At 51.5% G+C, this 24,490-nt stretch overlaps 1 long non-coding RNA gene across 2 annotated transcripts in view; it reads right to left on the bottom strand.

Annotated features, from left to right (window-relative positions):
* Positions 1-6,191: 6,191 nt before the first annotated feature.
* Positions 6,192-24,490, bottom strand: part of LOC141981246 (uncharacterized) — a 28,292-nt gene continuing 9,993 nt past the window's right edge. Inside the window, exons 2-4 of one of the 2 annotated variants that reach the window (XR_012637700.1) lie at positions 19,153-19,273; positions 18,548-18,677; positions 6,192-6,550 (exon numbers count right to left, since the gene is read on the bottom strand). This is a non-coding gene — a long non-coding RNA (uncharacterized LOC141981246). The remainder of the gene's footprint in view (positions 6,551-18,547; positions 18,678-19,152; positions 19,274-24,490) is intronic. The other variant, XR_012637699.1, reaches the window with a different exon arrangement.

Genomic DNA, 24,490 nt, shown 5'->3' with positions numbered 1-24,490 from the left:
TGTAGGGCACTGGTTCACTGGGCCAGAGAAGGTGAATAATGAATAATTATTTCCTTACTTATTCATCCCGTTGTATAAATGGGGAGGGGAGGATACTGTTGACTGTTCTACACGGGCAATATCGCAAGGTTCATTCAAGCTCTGCTAACTTGGATGGAATAGAGCCGCCTTCTGAGCCACCCACTGCAGCTCCTAAGCACCCCCACCCAAGCCTAACCCTGCTTAGTCTTCTAGTCCAGACATGGCTGTCACCTGTTGCAGCATCAGCAGCGTCTGTAAACGTGCACCCGGGGCCCGATCCAACACGCGACAGAAAGATTTACTCCAGTGGATGTTGGAGCCAGCTAAGACCAAGCATGCAAAGACTCGCATCAGCACAGCACTCTCAGCCCGTGCCAGCTGGCATAGCATTCCTCACAGGGGCCAGTGTTAGATTTCACCGAGCTGTTTGCTGGCTGGGGCAGGGAAAAGGGCCAACGCGCTCTCCGGTCTGTCACGTTGTATTAACGGGCAGGATCATTCGAGCCTGGAGACAATCCACAACTTCATTCTTTTGTGGTGGTGGCAGTGCTTGTGGCTGCCTGTTCTGGATGATGAATGATTCTGTTTCAGGCCAATCCGCTTGTTTGAGCACCGCGGTGGTTTCAAGACTTCATGCAAAAGAGGAGCACTGGCCATTTTTCACTCGGAGCGATGAGCGACTCAGGAATAAATTTTCCTGCTTAAAATTTGCTGGGCCCAGGGTTTCTCGGTGAGTCAGCTTTGACAACCTGTCACTTTGCTAGATGTTTGGCGCTTGGAGTATTCCGAGCTCTTTTATTGCTTTTTAAAAGATTTAAAGGAAACAAAACCCTGGTGCATTATGACATTTAGCAGGGTCGATATGTGTATCTGACTAGATCCAGGCCTAGTATCTAAACATGCCAGATCCTGATCCTGAACTCGCTCAAACTAGCATAAATCAGGAGTCGCTCCATGGCAGCCCCTGGCATTGCACTCGTGTAAAAGCAGGATCAATGGGATTGGACTATCAAAGCCTTGCAAAATCACCATGGAGATGTGTTACCCCAGCCACAATATTCTGCTGCTGGACCACATCAAATTTTGCAAGGCTGGTATAGAACTAGCTTTGCCTGCTGCATCTGTGATGCACACAGACACGGCTGCAAATGTTTAGATACCTTACAGCCTGACCCAAAGTCCACTGAAGTCAATGGAAGCACTCCCCCTGGACTTCCCTGGGCCCTACATGCAAATCCACGGTGGTGTGCAAGACCCCTTCTTTCATCCCCGGGTCTGAGTCTTTCCTCACTTACATCCATGTTCACTGGGTGTTGTCTAGCCCCCAGCAAACCCTCCCGTTGGGTGGGTGGTTTTTTTTTCACGATGAGGTTCTCCTGGGGTTGACCGAGGATGCACCAAAATATCGGGGGCTGGGTTGCCAGAGGGTTCTGTACCTGGGCCACCATATCTTCAGATCACTTTCCACCCCTCCCCCAACTAAATTCAGAGCCACCCCAAAGACTAGATCCAATATATGATCCCTCTTATGCGTGGTGCCCATCTCTGGCAAACCATCAAGAGTTACTATGGTTCTGGTGATTGGACTTCTCCCCAGAACCAACACTCTGACTTTTCAAGACCAACTTTGCAGATGACACTAAACTGGGGGGAGAGGTAGATACGCTGGAGGGTGGGGATAGGGTCCAGAGTGACCTAGACAAATTGGGGGATTGTGCCAAAAGAAATCTGATGAGGTTCAACAAGGACAAGTGCAGAGTCCTGTACTTAGGAAGGAAGAAATCCCATGCACCGCTACAGGCTGGGGACCAACTGGCTAGGCGGCAGTTCTGCAGAAAAGGACCTGGGGATTACAGTGGACGAGAAGTTGGATATGAATCAGCAGTGTGCCCTTGGTGCCAAGAAGGCCAACGGCATATTGGGCTGTATGAGTAGGAGCATTTCCAGCAGATTAAGGGAAGTGATTATTCCCCTCTATTTGGCACTAGTGAGGCCACACCTGGAGTATTGCATCCAGTTTTGGTCCCCCCACTACAGAAGGGATGTGGACAAATTGGAGAGAGTCCAGCGGAGGGCAACAAAAATCATTAGGGGCAGGGGCACATGACTTACAAGGAGAGGCTGAGGGAACTGGGCTTATTTAGTCTGCAGAAGAGAAGAGTGAGTTGGGATTTGATAGCAGCCTTCAACTACCTGAAGGGGGGTTCCAAAGAGGATGGAGCTCGGCTGTTCTCAGTGGTGGCAGATGACAGAACAAGGAGCAATGATCTCAAGTTGCAGTGCGGGAGGTCTAGGTTGGATATTAGGAAACACTATTTCCCTAGGAGGGTGGTGAAGCACTGGAATGGGTTCCCTAGGGAGGTGGTGGAATCTCCATCCTTAGAGGTTTTTAAGGCCCGGCTTGACAAAGCCCTGGCTGGGATGATTTAGTTGGGGTTGGTCCTGCTTTGAGCAGGGGGTTGGACTAGATGACCTCCTGAGGTCCCTTCCAACCATAATATTCTATGATTCTAACCCAAAGAAGGAGTTTGCCCAACTCCAACGCAAAGTCCTTGGTAAGTCAGTGACTGGCAGTTCGACAGAAACACGGCCCTTCCTGAGTGCTTCAGGTAGGTCCTAGGCTCAAAAGTCCCCAGATCCTGGAATGCAAACCAGGAACATGTACAGCCAGATGTAGGCAGAACAGCAGTAGCATCTGCCCTGTGCACCAGCCCCCAGCACAGATGCTAGCATGCCCAGAGGAGATCGGCTCAGCCATTAGCTACATCCTCGAGAGAGGTCACTTTGCCCCCTGCCATGGAGCAAGCACATCTAGGGATGAGAGAAAAGCTAAACCTCAGTGTCCATTCTGTGCTTGGCCTCGGCTCAGACCACCGACAAGGGTGACCAAGAAGTGGCAATTGTGGTGATAGCTTTCCATTGAGGGTGCTGGGCCTGTAGGGACTGCCTGAGATCCACCAGCATGTGCCACTCAGGCTGCCGACTACGTGGCACGTCAGTGTGCCAGCTGCGGTCACGTGCCCGGTTCGCTCCTTGCGCAGCAAGGGCGTCGGACTGGAACGGCAGGGGCTGCTGCGAGCCAGGACTGAAGGACGTTGGCAGAGCTGCGTGATGAGGCCGGGCTGGGATACCGGGCGGGGCTGTGCTCAGGCTCGAGGTCGTTGGGCGGCATTGCCTGGCGACTCAGGACTGAGATAGTGGGCGCAGTGGGATAGTGAAGGATATTGGCCAAGTGCTGCATAGGGACCTGATACTGGAATAGAGGGAGGGTGTTGTGGTCAGCGCCAAGCAGAATCCGCACAGCTGTGGTGGAGGGGTGGGCCGGGAAAGCAGAAGGCACCGCCGGTCAGAACTGGGATGGATCAGCAAAGCCGCGAGGGGACAGGACTGAAATGGGGGGGCAGGTCCTGCAGGTGAGGGTGTGAGGTACATTGGCAAAGCTTGGAGGGGACAGGACAGGAACAGAAAGGGGGCTCCAGGTCAGGGGGTGAGGTGCATTGGCAAAGCCAGGAGGGGGCAGGACTGGAATGGGGGGGGCTGCAGGTCAGGGGTAAGGTACATTGGCAAAGCCGGGAGGGGACAGGACTGGAACGGAAAGGGGGCTGCAGGTCAGAGGGTGAGGTACATTGGCAAAGCCGGGAGGGGACAGGACTGGAACGGAAAGGGGGCTGCAAGTCAGGGGTGAGGTACATTGGCAAAGCCGGGAGGGGACAGGACTGGAACGGAACGGGGGCTGCAGGTCAGAGGGTGAGGTACATTGGCAAAGCCCCGAGGGGGCAGGACTGGAATGGCAGTGGGGGGCTGGGCTGGATTGAGGGACATCAGCAGAGCTGTGGGGGTTGGAGCAAAGCTAGAACTCATCTGCAGCAATAGGTTCGAGGGAGGGAAGATGAGGCAAAGGAAGTTCGATTTCTGAGAAGCTGAGCCCAGCCTGGAAGAGTCCAGGAGCCGGGCGCTCCGAGACTCGGCTGTGCTGAGTCCTGAAGGGACACGGATTGGTGTCACTTTAAAAAGTAAACATACGCAGTCTAATGAATGAGTTATATCCCAGACGCTCCATTGCGGAGATGTATTTAACAGGCACTATTGGATCCTGCAGTATTTCTCAATCTGTAACCAGTGCATTATGACCATTAATGGATTTTTGAGGCCAGATTGATTTTTCATTAATTTGGTAAAAATCTTTTCCCTCTCCCATATAATTCTGTCTTAAAACTCTCCCCCTGACAGCTCGATAAGTCACTCGCCTCATAATGCAGGTCTGGCTCGTAGCTCTCGGCGGGGCGCTGGGGTGGGGTGCGGTGAACTGTTCGGGGTGGGGGGAAACTTCCATAAGTAGTAATGGGGCTGCCAATCATCCTCCAGTTCCTAGTGAGTTTGAAAGGCCGGCCACCGAATTATTAATGGTGCGCGGCTGGAGGGGGTGGAAAGGGAGGGCATGGAGGTTGGTTTGGGGAGAAGATGGGTGTTCCAGGGGGCTACCTCACAGAGGTCCTTCCATCGCTATGGATTCCAGGGCAGGCCGGAGATGCAGTGATTGGTGGAAAGGCAGCTTGCACGGCTGCTGCGTGCGCTCACTAGCCAACCATTCCAAACGTGGGTGCGAGACACGAGTGGGAGAGAGGCTGGCAGGGGAGAGTTATGAAGAAGCTTGATCTGGATTCTGTGGAAGAGGGGGAGCTGTGGAGAGATTCAGATGGGTGTGTGGAGGGGGATTTATGGGCAAGGGAAACGGGGGAAGCCTCATTGCTTGACCCACAAGTGGACTAGGCAAAGCCCTTGAAAATATACAGTGGGGAACAAACCTGCCCTGGCCAGAGTAAGGAGGCTGGCGATAATAACAGGATGGTCTTGTGGTTAGCATGGGTCACTTGCAGGTTTAAACAACTGTGAATGGTGGATTCTCGGTAACTTGAAGTCTGTAAACCAGGATTTGAGGACGTCAGTGACTCAGCCAGAGGTTCGGGAGCTGTTCCAGGAGTGGGCGGGTGAGGGGCTGTGGCCTGCCATGTGCAGGAGGTCAGACCAGATGATCCCGATGGTCCCTCCTGACCTTACAGTCTATGAGTCTGAGCCTCCGCCTCGTTGGTTAGTGCATCACAGTCGGGTCCTGATCTCCTGGCCTCTCTGCGTGGCGACAGTGTAAATGCGGAATAGGGATATTGCTGGAGCAAAGCCTTTCAGATGAGATTCTCGAAGCTGGGTGCAGGGGTAGATCTCTTGTTCTGGGTCTTTTTTGCCTTCTGAGGTGGCGTCATTCCCCAGACGTGGGGCTGAAATTGTGCCGGAAGAGCATAACCCGCCAGCAGGGGGCCGTTTGGACCGGAAATGAGAGCAGCTGAGCCGCTTTCCCTGGAGGGAGGGTCCTGTTTAGACCCACGTCCCAGCTCTGGTTCTGAGGCTCTGCTCCTTGAGTTCAATTCCACCAACTGCTGATCATGGGATATTAATTAGGTGGGTGTGAACACTTTCTGGGGCAGTAACGAGATAGTTCTCTCTGGAATCACCCAGACGATAGGTAGCTTCTTTCAATGAGGAAGCCAAGTCATAGTTCAGCAAACAACGGGGTGTGAATGCCCATGTGCTCTGGGGACAGGCTGGTCTGTATTCAGCCCGCCCATGTCTCTCACCCCTCCTGTCGTTGGCAAGAGCTGCCAATGCCACAGAAGCCGCCCACTCTGCTGGGCCACACCGCCTGCAGCCTAGGGGTCTTCTCCATTTCAGGCTTCTACGACCAGGAGATGAGCCAGGCATACAGGGAGCCTTTCCTTCCCACTGTGGAGCACTGGCAAGACGCTGGACTTGATCGGTGTCCGTTCAGGTCCGTAGCCGGTTCCCATCACTGTGGTGCCTGAGCCCTTCCACATGCACTGCAAAGGGAGGGAGCTGTCCACATTCACGCGTGTGTGCACACCCAGATCACGTGTGTGTGTGTGTGTACACACACAGAGGCAATGTTGCCTAGTGGATCGAGTACCAGACTGACACTCTGAAGACCTGGGCTTTGTTTCCTTGCTCTACCCCTGACGTGCTGGGTGACACTGGACAGGTCACTGCCCTGCGCTGTGCCTCATTTTCCCCCATTTTACAGATGCGGATAATGAGCCTGCTCTCCCCTGCAAAGCACTCTGTGACCTATAAATGAAAAGCGCTGTATCAGAGCTGCGTGCTATTATTTATTATTCCATACAAGTACACCCGCATGCATGCCAAAGTGAATGACGTGAAGTCACAAGGAGAGCAGGTGAATGGGAGGAACACCTGCGCTCTCCTGCACCCTGGGGCACCTGCTCCAGCCCCTCCGCGAGCTCACAGATGGGAGTAAGGCGTGAGAGTACCTCTTTCCCAGGCGCTACTGGATCCTGCGGTATTTCTCTATCTGTAACCAGTGCATTATGACCATTAATGGATTTTTGAGGCAGGATTGATTTTTTTCATTAATTTGGTAAAAATCTTTTCCCTCTCCCATATAATTCTGTCCTGAAATGCTCCCCCGACAGCTCGATAAGTCACCAGCACCAGGCACAATCTGTTAGGAAGATAAAAAGAGGGAATAGGTGTCATCCATCCATAACTTGCCTGGCTAAAATATCTTTGCTCTCCCCCCCTCCTCCCCCCCGCCTTCAAATGATGCCAGTGGATGCATGGGAGGGAGTGAGTCATGAGTGCCCATCCATCCAGGTTCTCCCAGGCAACAGGCACACCACTCATGTGCTCGGCCCCTCACGCACACACACGCTGTCACTGAGGCTTACACAGACATGTTCTGCACACGCACACACACACACCCATCCTGGCACATACGTGTGCATTTCCCAGCTTGGTCTGCACACATTTTCTCTCTCTCCTAGGCTCACAGACATGTCCGGCTCACACCTTACACACCTCCTCATATGTGCACACACAGGCACATGCCCCATGCTTGTGCAAACAGCGTTCATCCCCTCACACACACACATGCAGACAAGCTCACACTAGCACAGTTGCCTCACGTGTGTGCATGGACACAGACCTTCCACCCCTCACGCCTGTGCATGGACAGAGACCTTCGTCCCCACACACACGTGCGCATGAGCGTACAGTCACACAGATGTCTCCAGTGTGCGTGCACATGGACCTGCCTCCCCGCTTTCACACACAAGCCTACACTCGCACAGATGTCTCACGGGTGTGCATGTGGACTCTGCTACCCTCACACACATGTGTGCACACAGACTCCCCTCTCTTCGCACGCATGTGCACCAGCTCCATTTTCAGGGCAAGCGAGGCTCTGTTGGCCAGCTGGGCCCTGTGAGTGTGACCAAAGTCCAAACCAGACAGGCCCGCTCAGGACAGGAAGAGGCTGAAGGGCCAGGGGCTGGTTCCAGGAGTCGTTTTGGGCAGGGGCGGCTTGTCCAGCTCTCTGGCAGAGAAGGAAGTGGGTGCAGGGAGGAAAGGCCTGAAGACAGAAAACTCCTCAGGGGTGGGAGGTGCCAGGCCAGAGAGGAAGAGGGGGTTAAAGTTGTTTAGGCAGAGCTGAGAGAATGAAGGGGACCTGGACACACACACACTGGGAGACAACCCCTGTCCCAGCTGAAATAGACAAGGGGAGGGGGGAAGCAACAGACACAGGCAGGGCTTGGGATTTGCCCAGGGTCACACAACCAAGGCAGGCATAGAACCCGCCTCCCCCGAGTCCCAGTCCAGGGCCCTGCCCCATCCACTGGACCCCACCCTGTCTCAGCACCTGCCACCCAAGGATCTTGACAAGACTCAGTGAATCAAGTCTCCCAAGCAAAGTAGGTTCTGTAAATGCCTACAGGTGGGGAAACTGAGGCAGAGAGCGGTCAACTGGCAATTGTTCAGGGTCTCACAGCTGGTCAGCAGCAGAGTTGGAAATAAAACCCACAACCCAGACGCGTAGCTCCTAGCAATCCCAGGGTAGTCTGCCTCGCTGCTGCTGGCCAAGCTGGAGGGGTGCCTAGCCAGGTGAAAGATATGTTTTAAATTTTCAAACACATGTCTGATCAACAGCCTCCCCTTGAGAGATTGTGGGGGGAGGGGAGCTGACGCATGAGAGGCAATTTCCCTTTGCTCAGTTTCATCCCGCTACTGCTCATTCTGTCCCCTCGTACCGGGGGGATGGGGATGAATCTCCCAGCTCCGCCTTTGTAAAGGGCTGATGGGTATTTTTAAAAAATCTGATTGAAGTGTAACATCAAGGAGTGAATCTGCAAAAATAGCACACGCAGGTTTCCAGCTGCATTGGCTCCCCAACATCCTACCTGAAATCTGCTCGGTTGATTTGTATTGCTCGGGTGCCTAGAGGACCAGCTGTGGCCAGGCGTAAGGGAGATGCTGGTGAGTATTTGTTTCAGGTTGGGGGGCTGTCTGTAAGCGAGGACTGGCCTGTCTCCCAAGGTCTGTGAGAGTGATGGGTCGTCCTTCAGGATAGGTTGTGGATCCTTGATGATGCACTGGAGAGGTTTTAGTTGGGGGCTGTAGGTGATGGGTAGTGGCGTTCTGTTACTTTCCTTGCTGGACCTGTCCTGTAGTAGCAACTACACAACACACAACAAAAAGACTAACCCAGGAACCAATCCCTGCAACAAACTCCGTTGCCAACTCTGTCCGCATATCTATTCAAGGGACACCATCATAGGACCTAACCACATCAGCCACACCATCAGGGGCTCGTTCACCTGCACATCTACCCATGTGATATATGCCATCATGTGCCAGCAATGCCCCTCTGCCATGTACATTGGCCAAACCGGACAGTCTCTACACAAAAGAATAAATGGACACAAATCTGACATCAGGAATCATAACATTCAAAAACCAGTCGGAGAACACTTCAATCTCCCTGGACACTCAATAACAGACTTAAAAGTGGCAATTCTTCAACAAAAAATCATCAAAACCAGACTTCAGTGAGAAACTGCAGAACTGGAATTAATTTGTAAACTTGACTCCATCAAATTAGGCCTGAATAAAGACTGGGAGTGGCTGGGTCACTACAAAAAGTACTTTTCCCTCTGTTGATACTCACACCTTCTTGTCAATTGTTGGGAATGGGCCACATTCACCCTGATTGAATTGGCCTTGTTAGCACTACAAAAAGTAATTTTCCCTCTGTTGATATTCACCCGTTCTTGTCAACTGTTCGGAATAGGCCTCATCCACCTTGATTGAATTGGCCTCGTTAGCACTGACCCTCCACTTGGTAAGGCAACTCCCATCTTTTCACGTGCTGTATATTTACACCTGCTTACTGTATTTTCCACTCCGTGCATCTGATGAAGTGGGTTATAGCCCATGAAAGCTTATGCCCTAATAAATTTGTTAGTCTCTAAGGTGCCACAAGGACTCCTCGTTGTTTTTGCTGATACAGACTAACACGGCTACCCCTCTGTAATCTGACAGTGGGTGGGAGAAGGGAGGATCACTAGCCCCATTTTACAGACGGGAGAACCAAGGCACAGACTGTACGTCTACACTGTGCGGGGGGGGGGGAGGGAGGAACACCCACGGCTGTAAGTCTGAGCCCAGGATGACAGACTCAGACTCACGCTAAAAATGGCAGTGGAAATGTTCCAGGTTTCAGAACCCGAACTCCAGTACAAGCAGGAACGTCTACGCTGTATTTTTAGTGCCATCGCTTGAGCCCAAGTCTGTAGACCCGGGATTTGAGAGCTGCTGCGGTGGGTGCCTTTTTGCAGTGTGGACATACCTGGCAAGACTAAGTGATTTGACCAAGGCCACATAAAGATTCAATAGCAGAGCGAGGAATCAAAGTTAAATCCCACTGTAATGCCACAAGATTCTTATCTCAAAACAAAGGATGACTTCCCCCAACTACCTTCCTCTGCCAGCTCCACCTGGCATCTAATGATCCAGATGGATCCTTTTTGCCCCATCACGCAGGCACTTAGTTGTGGATTTTGTTGCCAAATCATCAGGCAGAATAGCAAATTGCTCACTCTCCCATACTGGATTAATGGCAGAAGCTGGGCTGTATCGGTGAAATTAGGAGCTGATACTGTACCCGTAGGATTTCATTAGCCTCAGTCCTGGATCCTTAGAATTGCACCGCAGAGTTCCTACCAGCAAGTAAGAGTATTACAGGACCTCACTGTTACTGCAGGCCGGGCAGGTAGAACTGTGGCCTGCGTTGTTCAGGAGGTCAGACTAGATAATCATAATGGTCCCTTCTGACCTAAAAATCTATGAATCTATGAAACTGTCTGTGGGATTCAGGTGTTACACACTGAGTGAGGAAGATCCTGTTTCTAGTCACTTTCCTGAGCCTAGCCTAGCTCATTATAGAGGGACACCATAAAGGAGAATCACAGGTAATTTATAATAGATTGGGGTGGGGGCAGGGAGAGGTAAGAGGTGCTACGGAGGGTGGGTCAAACACAGGGCTAATTTTCCTCTTCGAGGAATTGCAGATGGGGCAGAGCGCAATTCAGTTGGCTTCTCATCCCTACATGTTTAATGTATCTTTAAAAAGATGCCGATTGTATGATGATTAGCCACCAATTACTTATTAAAACCATATTTAATGAGGGTTAACTTGTAAATAATCGATAGCCGCTCAGGTCACACAGAAGCAGATAAACCTCAATAAATGCTTTTTATAATCAACTTCTTTACTAAGCAGACCATCACTCCGGTAACGACTATAGGTGTCATTTAGACTTAACACGGTCCAATTGCATCCTGAGTAAATACAAACTGACTAGCGGCATCACTCATTGGGACGTGCAGAGGGCTGTTTGGGGTTTATTTTACAGAGGTTTTAAACCCCCCAGAGCCTTGCCAAAAAAATAAAAATAGAAATGAGTGTTAGTTTAAAAGCGCTAAGTGTCCTGGGGAGGGATAGCATTGGCCTGCTAAACCTAGGGTTGTGAGTTCAATCCTTGAGGGGGCCATTTAGGGATCTGGGGCAAAAATGGGGGATTGGTCCTGCTTTGAGCAGGGCGTTGAACTGGATGACTTTCTGAGGTCCCTTCCAACCCTGATATTCTATGAAAAGCCAGGGAAGTTCTGATGTGAACTTTTTAGCCTTTGCTCTATCAAGGTTGATTGACAATGTCAGGTGCTCATGGTAGAGGTTGATGGAGACTCACTGTCTTCTAACACTGAACAGGGAACTTTATTAATCAGGAAAACAATGTTCTCCCTGGAGTTTCTTTCTCTGCTTCAAGGTAGATCTTCTGACTAGGCCCTTCCTCCTCTGCCTCCTTTCCTGCTGTGGATTTAAAGAAACAGCAGGAAAGAGCGACTGGCAAGAACGTTTTTAACCTCCTCCCTACATGAGAGCACTGCACTGGTGCATGCAAGCCAGAAAATGAAACTGACCAATGTATAATGGGAATTTCTCCATTATACATGAGTGGAGCATCTTCTGTAATGAGAGTGGAGGCAGGCTGTGTCTTTGTTTGATCTCCTCTTACTTTAGATGGCAGCCCCTCTGGGGCACGGGCTGGGTCTCTCTCTGGATTGTAAACGGCTATGCACATTGATGGCTATGTACAAGTGGGGGGAGGAGGAGGAGGAGGATGGGGATCAAGTCTGCGTGGATTGCTACCTGCGGCTGAGGAACCTGGGCATATACCAGAAGAAATACCCTGCGAGTTCGGCTCTGTCTTGTCTGGAGAAGTCCAGAGTGAGCAGAGAGTCTGCCTCGTTGATTGTTCTCATATGATCGGCTGCAGCTGCATCCCTGTGTGGTTTCTTGCAGGTCTGGCTGCCTGGGCTTTGAGAGCCATTGCAGCTGCTGTCCTGCTCAGAGCGGCCTTGGATCGGAGACCAGGACTTCTCCGAACTTCCCGTCGCCCTGACTCATTCTTGTTTGCTTGATGGGGTTTTGCATTATTTGTGCTTCCACACTGGGGTTCTCTTTGGTTTCTGAAAACAGCCGCGTGTCACTGATTTCTGGGACGGGGGGAAGAGGAATCAAATGCTGAACATGCCGGGCATCCCTGCACCGTGTCCCTCAGCAAACGGGCCTTCAAAGGACGCTCTCGTAACACACGCTTGTCACCGAGACACAGCCGCGCTCAGTCCTGTGTCCCTCTCTCCCAGCTGACGGCTCGTTCAAGGGAACCCCTGAAGCGGCTCTGGAAAGGGTGTGGAATCGTTAGCCCCTCAATCACAGGTGCGACTCCAGCTTTGATCGGTAGCCATCAAAGGTCAGGACTGCGTGAAAGGCTGTGGAGCAGCCTATCTAAATGAGTGAGCCGGGGGCTGTCACGGATCCGCAGCTCCGGTGCTCTTGAATGGCTCTGGAATGGTCCCTCGGTGGACCCCTTCAGTGTGACGGCCCCGCTTAGGGTCACGCTTTTTCACGAGGGTAAGCCACGGGGCTTCACCGCCTCCTGGGACTGAACCGCGGAGCCTCCCTCGCACCCCCGCTTCACGCTGCGAGCTCCCTGCAGCGCGTCCACCTGAGTGAGAGACTTGCACACACAAAGGGAGCAATACACCCCCACCTTCCTTAAACCGGAGTGACTCCAGCCGGCGTTGTAAAAGCAGGAGGGTTTATTAGATGTCTGGAACACAGCGTAGAAAGTCCTTAGTTAACATAGAGAACAGAGAGTTACAGCGTGGACCAGCTGGGTCAGTCCAGAGCCCTCTGACCCCTCTTTACCCCCAGTCCAGGAGCATCTCCTGCTTCCAGCAGCCCACACGTAACAACCCCACTGGGCCCGTCCTCAGTCCTTTGTCCTTGTTCCTGGGCAAACATTGGCACCTGTCCCTCCTCCTTAGCCCTTTGTTCCCCAGATGGTCACACATGGCTGGCTTCCTGCAGAGGGTGGGCCATCCATGCTCGTTAGTTGCTAGGTTCCAAATGTCCGGGCACTTGGAGTGACCATTGTCTTCTCAGATTCTCCATGGGCAGGGGGGTCCAGGCTCAAGGCAGCTAGGCACCAGTTTCACCTGGATCTCTGGGTCTCTGCAAAAAGTAAACAACTTTTTCCCACCACATAGTTTCCCACATCGGGGAAACTGAGGCACACACATTCATACAAAATATTGTGAAAAATTCCCACTCTGTTACAGGGGAAGAGTCTAGAACCCAGCAGGTGAGTATCCACAGGACCCACCGAGATACTGCTCAGTGCCAGTGAGACAAGCCAGTGCTTGTATGGGCCGCAAAGACCAGCTAAACTCCGTTTTCAACCCTAGAGATGGTCTGTCTTGTGTATATGAGCAGTTAGCCTGAGGTGAGCTGGGATGTAAATCTACCTCACACTAGCCCCCCCCCCCCCCCCGTGGACTGAAAGGTCCCAAGCCTGCTTTGGCCCGCTGCTGTTTGGAAGCGAGACAAACCAAAGCGCGCCATGGAAGCGCTCGTGCACGGCAGCTGGGGCCGTACAGCATGAGGTAGATTTACGCTCCAGCTTGGCACGAACAAATTGTTCACATAGACAATCCCAGATCTGATATACGCTGCAGCTCTCTGCGCAGTCCTTCTTCTGGGGACAGACCAAAAGCTTCAGGCTCCAACGTTATCAGTTTAGCACCTCTCCTCATTGCAAGGGCAGCCACTGGAGTGGGTGGATAATGACCCCCTGCTATGTGACAGAGGTATTTGGCGCCTCAGACCCATGTCACATGAGTGGGCCCGGGAGATCAACCCCTATCTCCAGCTCCCATTCCAATGGGAATTAGATGCCCTACATGTCCTTCTCCAACACGGTATCCATGTCTGTCCATTTCAACCAAGCTTTTAAATAATCAGTGCCCAGGTTGAATTATAAGAACCTTACCTACCTGTTCGGGACCGTGGCCCTGTGTGACAGCAGTGTGCTTGGATGGAAGGATGAGACAGATAGCTCAGCATGCTTGGGTCTATAGGTGGAGGTAGACAGAGGGAGAGACATCCCAGAGTTCATAATGAAAAAAACATTTATGCTGTCTTAATGCCAGGGCGGCCCTACCAAGAAAGTCTCGTCCCTCATTCCTGCTCGAGTCGTCAGTTACTCAGGGGCAGCGAGAAATCCCATGCAGCTGAAAGAACGTCCGATCGAGGTGCAATTTTCCTCTGCTTGAGAACGTTGGAAAGTTCCCTCCCGCCACAGTCCAGTGTGGGATGATAACTCCCGGCCCTGCCTGCCCTGGTAGCTGGTCCTGTAGCTCCCCGTTTGTTTTACGGCCGCCAGCGTTAACATTTCTGTAGAACCTGGTGATAATTTTCTGCAGAGAAGGATCCTTTTTTAGTGACTTGCAACAATTAATTCCCTGCCTCTTAACAATCTGCGGGGACGAGTGATTGCCGGGGAGCAGCTGCCAGGCTCCTAAAGAATTATAGAATATCAGGGTTGGAAGGGACTCAGGAGGTCATCTAGTCCAACCCCCTGCTCAAAGCAGGACCAACCCCCAACTCAATCAGAAGAAGCTCGTATGCTAATGGGCGAAATGGCACGAAAGTGAATGAAGTAACTTTGGGGGGGTGGGAGAGGGGAACTGTTTCAGGGTCGAACTGTATGGGTTCCCGTAGAGAGACATGGCCACTCCTTGGTACATTGCAGCCACCTGGGAGCAGGCCTGGTGGTGCAAGCCAGAAGGAGCTCTTTGCTACTCTTCTCAGCTAAGCAGCATTGGGGTAGATTGGTCTGTAGATGGGAGACCTCCATGGTGTTGGTCTCTGTGGGAGCGTGTAATAGAACCTACTCTTGCATTCATGGGGTCTGTCTACACAGCGCCTAGGGCCACAAAGTAGCTGGGGAGATGGTGCTTTGGGGTGGGGACACAGGCTGGCACTTGGGCTCCCAAGCTCTGGGCAGGGCTGAGATTCTAAGCTGGGGCTAGAGTGGACCTGGGGGTGAGCCTTGCTCCCAGCTACGGTGGAGACACACCTCTTGAACTGCAAGTCAAAGCTCCCCGTGACTTTTATGTGCAAGGTGGAGACCCCTTATATTTTGCACTTACATCACGCCTCTCCTAGGAAGATCTTAAAAGGTTGGGGGCTGGGGTAAATTGACCCCCAGGAGAGAGAAGATGATTTGCACCGGTTGAGGATCTGGCCTTTATCCCAAAGTGTCATTGAAGCGGTGGGGTCTTCAAAGGGCTGTGGTGCAAGCCACGAACTGCACCGTGCACAGCTGGCTCCCTGCCTGGGCCTCTCTCCACCTGCTGCAGCTCCTCCTGTGCAGACCTGGTTTGCCCGTCCCTAGTGCTGGGGCTGGCCAGCCCATCTGAGCACTCACTGCGGGCTGTGAATGGAGGCGAATGCGGCAGCCATTTTGGCTCAGCCGCAGGTCCAACTGCCTTTGCTGAGAGACGACCCCATGAGGATCCCGACGCGTGCCTCCCCCAGGGCTCTGTGCCCCCCTCCTGAACATTCCTCTCTCTTGGCCCTTCAGAAGCCTGTAAAGAAGAATGCCTTCCCCCAAGCAGGTGTGTGCCCCCTAGACTTCCCCCCAACCTGGCCCTTGTGCACAGATCTGCTCCAAGCCAGGCCAACCCAGCGTGAGAGGCCCTGAAGCTGGAGCACAGGGTGGGACACCCTGCTAATGGAGCCCTGCAGCAGGCTTGAGGCAGGGACTGGTCCCAACAGCCAGCTGGCAGGGCGGGATGGGACATGCAGAACCTGGGGAGGAAGGGAAGGTCCATCAAGGTCGCTGCTCATAATCACCTTCCCAACCCTACATAGCTCTGCCCCTCTTGGCTCGCCCCCTCTTCTCTCTTATCATCTTGCCTTCCCTATCCCCCACTCTGTCAATGGTGCTGGCTCTGACACCTTGTTCATCTGCATCTCCCACAACCATTTCCATGCTATCTTCATAAGAACAGCCACACTGGGTCAGACCACTGGTCCATCCAGTCTTCCAGTATCTTGTCTTCTGACAGTGGCCAATGCCAGATGCTTCGGAGGGAATGAACAGAACAGGTAATCATCAAATGATCCATCCCTTGTTGCCCCTGTCAAACAGAACATGTTTTTGCATCTCTGCCCATCCTAATAGCCATTGCTGGACCTATCCTCCATGAACTTATCTAGTTCCTTTTTGAACCCTGTTATAGTCTTGACCTTCACAACATCCTCTGACAAGGAGTTCCACTGGGTGACTGTGTGTTGTGTGAAAAAATACTTGCTTTTGTTTGTTTTAAATCTGCTGCCTATTAAATTCATTTGGTGATCCCTAGTTTTTATGTTGTGAGAAGGAGTAAATAACACTTCCTTATTTATTTTCTCCACACCAGTCATGATTTTATAGACCTCTATCATATCCCCCCTTCGCCGTCTCTTTTCCGAGCTGAAAAGTCCCAGTCAGAGCAGAAATCAATCACTGCCCATGCTGTTCCCCTCCACCCTGTTCCCTTCTCCACCAAACGTCTCCAGCCAAAGCAAGGGCTGAGGCTGGCTTGGGTTTGAGCACACCCTGGGGCTGATTCGCCATTGCTTTATTAGCCTCTTGCGATGACCGATTGACTCACTGTTCAGTCATTTGTCGGGCATTGGAGCTGAACATGCCTGTCATGCCCACATATCCGAACGGTGTCGCCACGAGCCGGCCCCTGCGTGCGGCTTTGTGGGGCTAGTGCTGAGCTGGTATCCTCTGGAAAAGCTTGCGGGCCTGGTGCATTTGATGATGTACCATCGGCACTGTCCGTTTACCTCAGCCTTGAGTCTAATTGACTCTCGTTACCTTATGACCATCTCAGTAATTTCATGGCATTCCCAGGAGTATCCACAACAACCTGAGCGTTGAACAAGATGGGAAACTAACAGCACTGAAGGTGCCGGGTTGATAGCCCGGGAGCCTTCAGGTCATCTGTCTCCTGAGCTGGGGAACAGCAGCGAGAGCTCACCTACACTGCTGCAGCCTTCCTAGCACCGAGTGAGAACAAGCTGCATCTTCCATGGCCCATTCCATCCCTGGCCTCTCCGGGTATCTCTGTACTGCACACTACCCTCATGCTCTGACTCAGGTGTGAGGCCAAGCCCCACTTCTGTCCACACACAGATCAGTGTGACTCGGGTCAGCCAGCACTCAGGACTCAGGTCCTACGACCCTGGTGGGGAGGGGTCAGAGCCCGAGTCCTGCTGTGAGTCAGGTCCCAGCCCTGTCGTTTTGCAGTGTGGACATAGCTCATGCTGCAAACCTGAGTCAGAAGGGCTGTGTTGAAGCATTAGCACGGCTGCGAGACCCGGGTCCAGCACCTGTAAACTCAGGTTCACAAGCCCAGATCCCACAGACCCAGGCTTAGTGTGCTGTGTGGACACAGGCTCTGACACTTCACCAAGCACACCTGTCTAGTAGGAACTGAGCTGGGCTGAGACTTGCCGCCTCATTTCACGTAGGCCACCAAACAGCTACCTGACGGTATTAATTAGTTGTCGTGCCAAAAGGCCAGGGCCCCGCTGTGGTAGGTGCTGCGCAAACGTCACCGAGAGGAGGTCCCTACCTGGCAGAGCTTACAACCCAAGTAACATTTCCCTCCCAGCCATGGTGCAGTTAGGCTGGCAGCCTGGAGGTGAAAGGGGCAGCAGCTCATTCCAAACCCTACGTGCCACCTAGTCTTCTCCCACGGAAGAAGCACCTTAGTTCACTGCCCTGCATCCCAAACACAAGTCACCGCCTGGACCTGGCAGGGCTGGCCACACCCGCTGTGCTAAAGGGAGCGAAAAGCGCAACCTTGCAGGATTCCGGGCGCCCAGAAGGACCAGCCAGAGGACAGACCGGCAAAATGCTACCCAGCTGCCCGAGCCCTCGGCCGACAGCTGGGGAGTCAGCGCAGCGTGGCAGCCGGCGGCCCGGGCCTGCATCCAGACTCAATCTGCTGAGTCCGGCGTGTTTTTGCAGACCGTGCAAGTTTACCAATAAGACCCTGTAATAATCTACTGCGAGAGAGAGCGAGAGCACGCGGCTGGGCCTCGCCATCCGTGTGTAATAAGTGCTGGAGATTTAAGTGGGAGAGAATTACCTTAAATGTATATCTGGAGAGGAAGGGAATATATAGGTATATTTAAAAAAAAACCCTGAACTACTGGAGAGGAGTAGAACCAATTTCCCAATTTCAATTTCCGGCTCGCTGGGATTCAGCCTCTCAGATGTTGGCTGCTTTGCTAAATTGGCTGGTCTGAGGGCTGCTCCGATGCCGATTTAGGCTCATTGTGGTGCGTTTATGAAGGGCTGTCACACAGGCCTGACAGGGTGATGAATTGGCCTGGCTCACTGGAGCTCAATGTGGGCGGGGGGGGGGGGTTGGTTGCAGAGAGAATGGGGAGGTGTTGCTCTCGGGAAGAGAGGGAAAGAGACGGAGACAGAGGAAGGAAAGTGGGAGAGGGAGGAGGAGGAGGAAGCTAGCCCGTGGGTTTCGCTCAGTAATCGATTCTGCTGCCAATAAACGACCGGTCTCCGTGGAGGGGGGAGGTGGGGGGGGGGATGGACCTGGAAGCAGCAAGTTAAGCAGTTTGCTGTGAAATCCCCCGGGGGGGGCTGCGATTAGGATATTACAGAAATGCAACGGTGAGGCTCGGTGTCACGGGTGGGGGGGGGCATAAAATATTCCCAGACAGCAATTCCACCTCTTCAAACTCTCCAGCCCAGCTTCTGAGCTCCGTTGTACGTCTGGAATGAGCCTATGGACTTCAGTGGAATTATACCAGGTTGAGTGGGGTAACTGGGAGTGAAATCTGGGCATAGAAGTTGGTCTTTCTGGAGAGAGAGAGGTAGAGGGCGGGGTTGGGGGGGGCGTTTGGGGGTTTTCTCGAGCATTCACCCCTGTAGTGTTTATTGCTCCCTGTTTCCCTGTATGTGTGTCTCTCACATTAGTTATATATAAATGGATGATATAGCTAGGTATAGTTCTAGCTACAGACACAACACAGACATAGATCTATATCTGAGACAGATACTAGCTGTCTCTCTTTTGCTACTTGCTTATCCTAAATATATATCTCTATTAATCTCTCTACCAAACGGTGTGCCTCTCAATCTATCTGGTTCTCACGTCCTCTTGCTCTCAGACACAGCCTTTTCCAGGGAATGCATGGCAGGTAAAGGATTCATGGCTGCATGGTGCGGGCCAAAGGTTTTATTGCCACTGGATTGGGATAATTTGCACAGCTCGCCACTCGTGAGACATGTGGCTATTTCACATTAATGCCAGGCAAACCTTTACACCACATACCCTGCCGTGACATACACCCTCCAGCTAGCTTCATGCAACGGTGGGCCAGAGCTACTCGTATGGATACCCAAGTCCTGATGTGTGCCTTTGCAGATCTGGGCCGGTATTATCAATTTCCACCCTGTAAAGTGGGTCAGAAGGGGAAAGAATTAGAACAAATTCTTCAGTGGGTGGATCTCGTCTGTTAGCTGTTTGTGAAGGAATGCATGCTTGCAAATGCATTTGGAGACCTCCCTGAACTTCTGCATATGTGGCTCTTGTTCTGAGCTTACAGCTTGACCCAGTGCTGTCTGTCTAACCAGGCCCACGTTCACTTTAATCATCTTAAGAGCTGATTATATATTGGGCGGGAAAAGAGAGCGGGGAGAATTTTTTTCAGCAAAGAATAAATTTGTTGAAAAATGCATTTTGGGGGGCACTGAAACGATTCACCTATTTAGATCAAATTTGGCAAATAATAGTTTTGGCTGAAAAAAACCCAAAACCCAGAAAAGAACATTTCAGAAATGTCCGAAATGGTTTGTTTTGACATTTTCAAAACGAACCACGTAGACCTCTTATTTTGAAAAGACATTTTCACAATGAAATGTCGGTTCGAACCGTCATTCAAAATGGTTCATTCGACCTGAGTGAAATTTTGTGTGTGGGTGAGAGTTGATTTGGTGAGGGAATCCCCCCAACCCCGAAAACATTGAGTTTCAGTTTGAAACTAACTGCATTCTTAAAATTATTTTTCAATTCAGCCACTGAACTGAAAAATTGATCATTCGCTCAGTGCACTCTCTCTCCTGTGAAATACACCATCAACCGTATTCCTATTAGACGGGGGCTGAGCAGTAAAATGCGGATCTGGAGTCCAACCTTACCCATTTCAGAAGCTCACTAGTGTTGTGTTCTAGGGTTTTGTCTTGGCTCGCTATTGAAACTGTGAAGTCCAGGTCTTGCTCTTGTAGTGCTGTCCCCAGTCCCTTTATGATTGTATAGGCCAAGCCAGGACTTTGTCATTATGTCTACACGGCGATAAAACCGGCGGCACTGAGTCTCAGCGCCCAGGTCAGCTGACTCGGGTCTTGTCTTCACACACAGCGCTTTAGTGAAAACGCTCCTACGCCAACAGGAGAGTCAATCCACCATCCTGGGAGGGGGTAGCTCTGTCAATGGGAAAAGCTCTCCCGCTTTTATATCGATATAGGTCTGTAGTGTAGACCTGGCCTTGCAGGGCTGTGGGGATAAAAATTGCAGTGTAGACATTCAGACTCATGATGGACTCTGGGCTCTGAGACCCTCCAGCCTGAGCGTGAATGTCTGCACTGCAATTTTATAGCCCAACAGCCCAAGCCTCAGGAACCCGTGTCAGCTGACATGGGCCTGCCACAGGTGTTTTACTGCAGGTGTTTACCTTTTAAGGTGTCACAAAGAGCACAGGTTGTAGGTATTAATCAGGGAATCAGAGACGACCATAGGGATTTGGTGTCCAGCAGCCTACCTAAAGAATCCTTTTTATAGTCACTAGCCCTGAGCCCTGTCTCTATTCCATCATCCAGGACGCTATAGATCTGGAGCTGAACTTTCAAAGTTGGATTGGGGGAGGTCCATTCTGTTCCCATTTCTGTCTTCCACACCCATCGGCATATTATTTATTCCTAAGATACTGTGTAGAGCAGTGGTTCTCAGTCTTTCCAGACTCCTGTACCCCCTTCAGGAGTCTGATTCGTCTTGCGTACCCCACTTTGCACCTCGCTTAAAAACTCAGGCTTCGGCTTTCTGCCCCAGGCCCCAGGGAGTCTAACGTTGGCCCTGGCGACCCCATTAAAATGAACTCACCCACAGTTGAGAACTGCTGATCTAGTGTATAGAAGAGTATAAAAAAATCATTGTCGTGATGAAATTTTAGTTTCTACTGACTTTGCCAGTGCTTTTTATGTAGCGTGTTGTAAAACTAGGCAAACATCTAGATGAGTTGATGTACCTCCTGGAAGAGCTCTGCGTACCCCCAGGGGTAAATGTACCCCTGGTTGAGAACCACTGGTGTATAGGAAACAGACAACACATTTTGAAATTGGATATGGAAAATCAAACCCAAAATTATATATCTATATTTAAAACATATTTCCCCCTCTCTAGAAAAGCGTATACTTTTGTACTGCTTCCACCCCACTCTCCTCCCATCCTGGCAGATCCATCCCTTCTTAGCATTATGCATTTCGTCGATTTCAAATACAGTTAAAAATGTGCAAACGGAGTCAATTTTTACACTGTTGGTTACTGTGATATAAGGCTCTTGTGTCTCAGAACAGGTTAGGGGGCCCCCTCGATGCCCCCTAATCTCAGAACCTGACAGTCAACCACTCAGTTTAGAATGGGTACCTGGTGCCACGCAGATTGACCTCATTAAGAGAGACTGCTGTAGAAATAAAATCTAAAAGGTAATAAAAATCGCCAATATTTTTATCAGGACATGTGGGTTTTTTTAACCTCAAATGGAAAATACTTCCTCCTGGCTATCTTTCACCTCACAATCCCACCTCTAAGCAAAAACCCTGCTCGTAGCTTAAATCCTGTATTTGAAACTTGACCCTTAAGGTGAGATGTTAAAGGAGACCTGCACGGGGGGGGGGGGGGGGGGGCGGGGAAGATTGCCTTTTGTGCCTTGCTACTGTAGAAAGAAGACACGGAAGATTTTAATTCCCCCCAGCTTTGTTTGTGACATTAGAAATGCACATCTGGGCTCTGTGGGTTTTCCCTGGAACACCCAGGGAGTGATGATGTTGGCGGGTCGATGACACCACAAGTGCCCAGGCAGTAGGCTGATGACATCACAAACCCAGGCACTTGACAGGGAGGTTGGGATTTTAGTCTTCTTTAACTCGCCCAGCTCCTAACTGTTGCAGGCTGATGTAGCTACAGGTGGCCCATGAGCTGGGGCGGAGGTTACCAGTGCAGTTTTACTGTATCCTTCAATCACAGCGCCCCCAAACACTACCTGGAGAGAGTCAGTGATGCGAGAAAAGGAAGGGATTGTAGTAGGGGAGATCTGGAAAGAGGAGAGGAAAGCACAGATGGCGGGCAGGGCAGGGCAGGGCAGGGAACCCCCCCCCACCCCCTCAGAAGAAGCCAAGGCTGCAGTGGGTGTGTCTTGCTGGAGGTCACAGAGGAGCAAGGCACAGAAGGCTGCAAGCCACAAATCACAGTCACAGAGAGGTGAGATAGGCTTTGTGTGTGGCAGACCTCTGAGCTGCCCTGCCGCCTAACGCTGCTGGCTTAGCATATGCACACGTGAAGGAAAGAGCATCAGTTAAAAGGTTCTTTCTTTTATGACAGGAAATAAGAATGGCCGGACCGGAGCAGACCATGCAGTCTAGTGTCCTGTCTCTGGCAGTGGCCAGCACCTCATGTCTGAGAGGAAGGAACAAGAAACTCCATAGTAGGCAGTTACGGGATAATCTGCCCCCATGGACTGTTTCTTCCTGACCCCCATTAGTTATGCCCTGGAGGATGAGGATTTATAACCCTACCAGAACTCCTGTTGTTTTGATTTGTAACCCTTGCTATTCTAACTCTGCATAGTCTTGTTATCCATGTGAACATGAATCCATTTCTATGTTCTTGACCCCTTTAATATCTTGTGGCAGGGAGTTCCACAGGCTCGTTGTGCATCGAGTGAAAAAAATGTTCTATGATCAGTTTTTAATTTGCTGCCATTCAGTTCCATTAGCTGTTCCTTTGTTCCTGATTTACTGAGACAGGGTGAAGAGGTTTGTCTCTGAGCTACCTTCTGTACACTGTTTTGTACATCTTGAGCATGTCCCTCTTCATTTATGAAGAGAGACACATAGAGCAGCAAGTTACAAGCCACGTGGTCTGTCTGGAGTAGAGCTGGTAGTGATGGGGTAATGGCAGAGGGATCTAACGACATGCTTCAGGACAAAAGCTGCCATCTTGCTGGGATCAGGTAATAGTCTCACCCTCCCCTTACATACAGCATTGCATGGTTAGGTGCATTATGGAGGTGGATGGGTTTTGTGTTCCTTTCTAGCATCTGGATGCTGGACTAGATGGGGCCGCTGCTGATCCAGTATGGGAAGCCCTGTGCTCTGGGACGCTCTTGGCCTGCAGCTCCTTTTGAAGGGAATTAGAAATAACAACCTGCCCTGCCCCTCACACACAGTGAATACCCAAGAAGTGATTTACTCGGCACGGGGAGGCAGATTTTTCAGTTCTTGGAACCGGTGTTTGATTTTCCTCTTTAGGAATATTCATAATCAGTTCTATCATAACACTGCCATTCTTCTAAATGACAGAACAAGCGTTTTTATACACCTCCCCTGGGATTGACACTAAACTTTCTCTCAGCTTTCCGTCCCCCGTTCCTTCTCACTGTCCCATTTATCTTCCTCTCCTCGGGTTGTAAGGGCTCTGCAGTCTTTCAGTGAGATCTTCCAAGCTAAGAAGACCTTGAGTGGGTTAGTAGTTAGGTAGGAGACCACCTGGGCACCGCAAGACACCAACTGAGCCTGACCTCGCCTCTTGTCCCTTTAGCTCAGGGTTGAGGCACAATAGCAGGGGGTGGGAGGGAAGATTGCCCCAGGGCTCTACCTGTTCTGCAGTCTTCATCAATATGACACATGACAAGAGAACCCCTTTAGCACCATGTGCTTGGGAGAGGATGGCACCATGTGACATCTGAGCTGCTTTGCTGATCATCCACAGGAGAGAAACAAGTGGTTACCTCACTTCCAACTCCCAAAGCACTCAGGGCTCAGTTTGCTATACAGCTGTGGTTCTGAAACTGTGGGGTGGGTCTCCCAAGGGAGGCACAGGAATGTGTCAAAGGGAGCATGAGCTGAGAGATATTTTTTTTGAAGAGTGCTGGCTGTCAGCCCTGTGTGACTGGGGCTCGTGCAGAAGGGCCATGCACACCCGGGAAGCGGGGATAAATGGGACAGCCAGAGCCTTGCCACCTGGGCTCGGGTTATCCTTCCTCCCAACCATTCCCAATTCCTCATCTGGAGGTGGTGGGACTCTGGCTGTCACCCATGGGGTAGCAGCAACAGCACAGAAGAGTGGCAATGGTGCACTAAATCTTCTGTGAAAAGTGATATTGATGAATATCACTTTTCACATTGCCACCCTTACTTCTGTGCTGCTGCTGGCACGATGTTGCTTTTGGAGCTGGGTGCCCGGCCAGGAGCCGCTGCTCTCCACTCTGCCTTCGGAGCTGGGCACCCGGCCAGCAGCCGCTGCTCTCCGCTCTGCCTTCAGAGCTGGGTGCCAGCCAGCAGCCGCTGCTCTCCGCTCTGCCTTCAGAGCTGGGCACCCGGCCAGCAGCCGCTGCTCT

This window comes from Natator depressus, chromosome 2 (genome assembly GCF_965152275.1).
Source record: "Natator depressus isolate rNatDep1 chromosome 2, rNatDep2.hap1, whole genome shotgun sequence".
Lineage (NCBI taxonomy): Eukaryota > Metazoa > Chordata > Testudines > Cheloniidae > Natator > Natator depressus.
This window is presented reverse-complemented; position numbering and strand designations above follow the sequence as displayed.